Source organism: Talpa occidentalis, unplaced genomic scaffold (genome assembly GCF_014898055.3).
Source record: "Talpa occidentalis isolate TD23 unplaced genomic scaffold, MPIMG_talOcc4v2.1 talOcc4.3, whole genome shotgun sequence".
Taxonomy (NCBI): Eukaryota; Metazoa; Chordata; class Mammalia; order Eulipotyphla; family Talpidae; genus Talpa; species Talpa occidentalis.
In genome coordinates, this window is record NW_023603184.1 from 41202536 (window position 1) to 41209071 (window position 6536).

A 6536-nucleotide genomic window follows, 5' to 3' on the forward strand; every position below is an offset into this window, starting at 1 on the left:
CATTCTCTCTTCTTTTTCTGGGACTCCCACAATGCATTTATCGATCCTTTTGATGGATAAATAGTAGACTCTGTTCACTTCAGTCTTTTTTTTTTCCTCTTCCTTAGTCTAGATAATTTAAGTTGTTTTATCTTCAAGTTCATTGATTCTGTCTTTTGCATGATCAAATTTACTGTTGAACCACTCTAGTGAATTGTTTCAATTTTTATTTAGTGACCTGTCCCTGTCCCCCCATCCTAAGCTCCCTGCAATCACAAGTCTGCTCTTTGTTTCTATGAGCTTGATTTTTTTCAGATTCTGCTTGTAGATCATGCATTATTTGTCTTTACATCTGGTTTATTTCACTTAGCAGAATGTCTTCCTCGTTTATCCATGTTGTCGCAAATGATAGGCTTTCCTTTTTTAAGGCTGAATATTATTATTGCTCTGTGTATTGGTGCTTGTGTACATACATTCTCTTTATTCATTCACCTGTCTTGACTTTTATGACTTACGCTGCAGTGAACCTGGAAGTGCAAAATATCTCTTCAAGATAATGATTTCATGTTTTGGACATATGCTCACAAGTGGGATTGCTGAATCCGGATAGTTCTATTTTTAATTTTTTGAGGAATCTACACTGGTTTCCATGAAGTTTTCTTTTCATTAATTATACATTTCATCTCCAGAATTTCTGTTTGGCTCCTTTTTTGTAATTTCTGTCTTTTTATTGGTAGTCTTATTTTGTTCAGATGTCACATTCCTTACTTCCATTCTTTGTTGCTATTACCCTTTATTTCTTCCCGCATGTTTGAGACAATTATTTTAAAGTTTTTTTGGCAAATCTAATGTGTGGTTTTCCTTGGGGACTGGTTTTAGTCCATTAATTTTGTTTCTTTGAATGGGTCATATTTTCCTTGTATACCTTGTGCTTTTTGTTGAAAATTGACTATTTGAATATTATGATGTATTAATTCTGGAAACCAGATTCTCCCTTTTTTTCTCAGGGTTTGCTGGTTGAAGTTGTTTTTTGTTTCTTTGTTTCGTTACAGGCTGATTTGGTTCATTTGACTAGTGACTTTTCCTAATGTATTTTTTCTTTTAAACACTATATTCCTTTTCGTGTGTGGCCACTGTGGTCTCTGTTCCTTAGCTTGTGTTCAACTAGTATTTTGACATATTTCCTGGGATGCCAGGAGCTAAACAATCACACACAGCTCTCTCTGTCCTCGTGGGATGGCTCTGTATTGGGGCCCTTCTTCGGCCCTCACCCAGGCTTCCCCTGAGCCTACGGACCAGCCTAAGGTGAAAGCTTGAGTCTTCTCAGTTCTTTTCTGGGTATATGCTTATATGTTGATGCCTTTGAATGCCCTACTTTCTCAGGGGAAGTCTCCCCTGCTTTCCTCCCAGGCCTATTATACATTTCCTAATCTGCACGGTATTTCGGGTCAGGTATCTGGAGGTTGTTGCCAGCCTTACCTTGCTCTCAAGTAATGTCTGCCACTTTCCTAACCTGGGTGAGTTTGGATTTAGATGGAACAGAAGCCTTGCATCTGTCCTTCAAAGAGCTCTGAGACAGGTGAAATCAAGCATACACAATAATTTGCAAATCAGATCAACTGTGCTCCTTCCAGAACTAGGTACTCTGACCCCACATGGTAATATGAACTGCTATCTTTAAGACTGCTGCTGAGCTGGAGGGAAGGCAGGGTGAAGGTTAGTGAACATGCCACAAAGTTTTCCTACAGTTTTTTTTTTTCTGTCCCATTTCTTTTATTGTAAAATGTACATAACAAAATTAACCATTTTCATCATTTTTAAGTGTATACTTCGGTGGCATTTAGCACATTGTTGTGCAACCACTACAACTATCTCTTGTGTTCTTTCTGTAACAAATTGGAACTCTAGCCATTAAACACTAGCTCCCTGCTCTTACTCTCCCAACCCCTGTTAATCACTCCATACTTTTGAAGTTGCCTATTTTCCTGAGTCAGCATTCAGTGGTTGCTATAAACCATTGGCTATTTTCCAGGGTCCTGACAAAGTTGGATCTGCTTGCTTTTAGTATTTCTGGGAAGATGGGCCATTGGAGTGGCCTACTCTATTATTTTGCTAAAGTCCCTCTGAACACCAAAGTTTTGTCCTGAGTATCTTGGAGGAATAGAATGACCATCAAGTGAGGTGGGAAAGACTTTGGGAAGGTCTCATTTGGGGGGAGAATGTCAAGGATTCAGTTTGGTAAATATTAGACTCAAGGTGACAATTGCACATGAAGTGGAGAGAGCACACAGGTTAGAGAAGAGAAGCGGTGCCAAGAACTGACCTCTAGGCAGTCCAGCACAGAGGGGCACAGGAGGCGCGACAGGACCAGAAAAAGAACTAAGAAAGGATGCCCAGAGGATGTGAGTTAAAGCTGGAGATTGAGATTATAGAGTCTGGGAAACAAAATATTTCTCTTGCAAAGTCAAATAAAACGAGAACTCATGTAGTCAGTCAATGGAAGTTCCCGGTGGCCTTGGGAAGGGCAGTTTTGGTGGAATTGGGGGCAAAAGCGAGAGGAGAATGTGAGGAAGGAATTGGAGACTGAGCGTGCAGATACTTTGAAGATCTACTGTAAGGAAAGGTGAAGAAATGGAGCCATTGCTGGAAAGGTAAGTGGGGGTCAAAGGTCGTTTTTTGGTGGTGGTTTATTTTCTTACATCGTTGTTCACTTTTATACACTTTTTGATTTCTCCCCTCAAGTGTGGTGCCCGCAATTCTCCCACCACAACGTCATCTGTGAGCCATCATCACAGTCTCTTCTCTTTCCCGTTTTGACCACTCCCCCCCTTTTTTTCTGTTTTAATTCAAGGAATTGGGACACCAGGTGGGACTGATTCAAGGGAGTGAAGAAAGTTCCTACTGTAAGAGAGAGAATTGCTTGGGCACTGCTCTTGAATAGTGGAAGGGGGTGAGATTTATGGAAACTGGGTTCATTCATTGCAACAGAGAAGAAAGAAGATATGTGGGGACCGACTAAGGTAAGCGAGTAAATGCATTTGTTTCCATTTCTGATGAGTCTAGATTTATAATCATCTCTTCTCTGAGTTGAAACTTTCTGCTTTGAGCCATCCCTGGCTGGACTTGCAAATATTTCAGCCTCAATTTGTCCAAATCAAGGTCATTCATTTTCCTTCTAATCCATTCTTTCTGCTGCATTACTACCTATCCGTGGCATTCCTATCTGTGCTGAGGAAAGGGAGGGTCAAGTTTGGGGTTAGGGTAGAGACCACAATGAAATGAAATAGGTTGAGAACTCAAAGTTGAATTGGGAAACTGGGCTTGGGAGTGGAGTGACTGGGGAGCATGAGCTGAGAGCAGACACCCAGGGATGAACAGAACATTCTGCCAGTGTCTGTGGCGTTACCTGCAGTTTGTCCCATGGCCCAAAGGGACACTTACCTCGAATATTTCTTCCATAGCATCAGATTGTTGTCTTGCTGGGAAAAGAGCCCTGACAAGCCTTTACCTCTCTGGGCCTCATGCAGACTGTTCTCTCCTCATACGCAGCTATTGACTAAGCCCCTTCCCACCCTGCACCTGCAAGGCCACCTCCTGCGATGCTGTCCTACACTCTTAGCCTCCTTATCTGCATCTCCCTGTGGCTCTTCTGTATTTCCTCTTGGATTTCATTGCTGCATGCAAGCTGCACTCTGAGACTTGGAGTCATCTTTAGAACAGGATCTGGAATGGAGGAGGTATCAATGAGTTTTTTGATTTCCCCCCCACCTTCCCTCCACCCCCAAGCATCCTAGTCCTGGGGCTCTGCCTGCAGGTGCACAGATGCTTAACTCAAATGCAGGAGCAAACTACAGAAAAAAACATCCTATTGCAGGTTGCTTTTGGATGAGGATGTTATTGTTGGGATATGTTTGTGCATCAGCCACTCTGGACTCAAGGACAGTGCCCATCTCTGCTGTCATTTGTTCTGTCGCTTCAAAGTGCAGGAAAACCATGGGTGGTGATTTTAGAATCAAGCAGAACCCTCAGGGAATGAGTCACTTTGCACTGACGACTTTTCCGGATTGCCGCAGTTCAAATAAATCAAGCAACAGGACGTTGTTGTTGTTACTCTCAACCATTTTGGATAGTAAACTTCATAAAAGAATTGCTTTTCTGAACATTGTCCCTCTTCTGTGTCTTCAGAATCATTATTGTGAGCACAGTTACAATAATTTTACAGCTCCGCAGTGAGAATACAGCCTGGATAAAAGAGTAAGAGTCTCCGTTTCTGTGGGAGCAGATCCAGACTTCAGCCTGAAATCTAAGGTGGAACTTGTGACTTACCCCACACTTCAGAGGGGTGAGTGAGGGAAAAGAAGCAGGCCTGGGCCCCCATGCTGGGCCAGAGAGGCTTTGGCTTCCGTGTGCATTCAGATCACCTGGGGATCTTGTTAAAATGCAGATTCTGATTCAGCAGAAATCCCAGATCATAACTACACTGCTTGGCCACAGACCTTCAACATCAACCTTGGCCCTCCTGGAGGTTTTCTTCTATCCTGCAAGATAATGGGGATGCTCCTCTTAGGAACTCTTTCAGTGGCATCTTTCAAGTCCCAGGTGGCCTCTGGCAGTAATAATTCCTCCTGTGCCCTAAAGTTCCCTGTTTCTCTCATTCTCACAATAGTCATCGGAGGCAAGTTAGCACCACTTCACCCACTGAGAAGCCAATTCCTGACATTACGCTGTTCACAGAGGGGGCGAACTAGAGCTCATGACTCCACACTCTGTGCTCTTTACACTGCCCCTTGCTGCTCCCCCCACATCTGTGCTGTGCACTCACAACACAGTGGGGACGCGTGGGGAAAGTGGTTGCTTGCAGCACAGGTGTGTGCTTGTGTAAAATGAAAGACTGATCAGGGGCCTCCCTCGTGGCACAAGGGTTAAGACAGTGCTATCAAGCTATTCCCAGCCACTGCCTGTTATGCTCCCCACTGTGTCTCTGGTGAATCCTCTCATCCCCCAACCCTGGCACCGCCCCCCCACCCCTGCCCCGCACACCTCTGACTCACACTCCACTTCTTATATGCATAAATAAATAAATCTTTAGGGAAAAAAAAAAGATGAAAGACTAATCAACAGCCGCAACACATGGCCCCCCTCCCCCTCCCCGCAGTCTCACTGAGAACGCCTGAGTAAGAATAACGTTCCCCTTCCCTCAAATTGTCACCTTCAGATGGCGACCTTGTCACAGACCATACTGGAGTCACAGGCAGCAATGGCTCTTGTAGCTTATGCCCAGATGTTCTTGGTGCCATTGTCATCACTTTAAGCTTTTCCATTCAGGACAGCCTGACCACCGGGGCCTGCTCTACCCCGTGTAGACTCTGAAGTGCTGGAAAATGTACGTCCCTCAGTCAACCAAGGACTGATGGGAGTTGATGTAAAATAATCCAATTCTTCACTCCTTCATTTGGGATAATTCTGAAGCATTTCCCCCCACATTAAGGTGCTCTAGTAACTTGCCTGATAATGTTGTCATAAATAATACAAAGAGGGCCTCCCCGGTGGTGCAGCGGTTGAGCGCTGGGTTGCGAAGCTGCCCGCGGCCTCTGCGGCGCCGGTTCGATCCCCGGCTGCTCCCAGGCCACCGGAGGAGGGTCCCACATGGCATGCAGACCTCTTCTGCCGCCCGCTGCTCCCCTCAGCAGTGTACTTCGCTCCTTCTGCCTGCTCTGCTCCCCACTCTGGCTCTGGTGAATTCTCTCACCCTCCCGCGCTTCTGACTGTACCCAGTGCATGTATAAACAAAACAAACAAACAAACAAACAAATAAATAAATGAAACATGCCTCTATTAAAAAAATAAATAAAAAATAAATAATACAAAGAAAGTTGAAGTGACTGTATTAGAGCAAAGAATATTATAAGGGATAAAGAACATATTTCCCAATGAAGAGGATCAATTCATCACGAGGAGATCCGAAAAACCTATGCGCCTAACAGAATTTCCAACTATATTAGAGAAAAACGGATAGAACCGCAAGGAGAAAGACATTCAGAATTGTGTCCAACTAGTGCAACATTCCTTTTGACTAATAGAATAGAAAATAAGTAAAGCTACAAAAGCTTGAATAATGCTATCAATGAACTTGACTTAATTGACATTTATATAACACTCTACTCAATAATAGCAGAATTGTTTTCAAGTACATGTGGAAAATTAACCATGATAGACCATATTCTGGGCCATAAAATAATTCTTGACAATTTAAAAGGATTCAAGTCTACTAAGCATCTTTTCTTGCAATAATGGAATTACATTAGAAATCAGTAGCAAAAAGATCTCTGAAAAATTCCCCAATATTTAGAAACTAACACACTTCTAAAACCCCCAATATGTAAGATAACCCCAAATATAAAAGATAAATTAGATAAATTGTAAAGATTGATTAGAAAGTATTTTCATCTGAATGAGAAGAAAAATAGAACATACCAGAATTAATTTGGAATGCCACTAAGGCAGTGTTCAGGGAAATTTGTGACATTAAAGACCTATATTGAGGCAGGAAGGAGTCT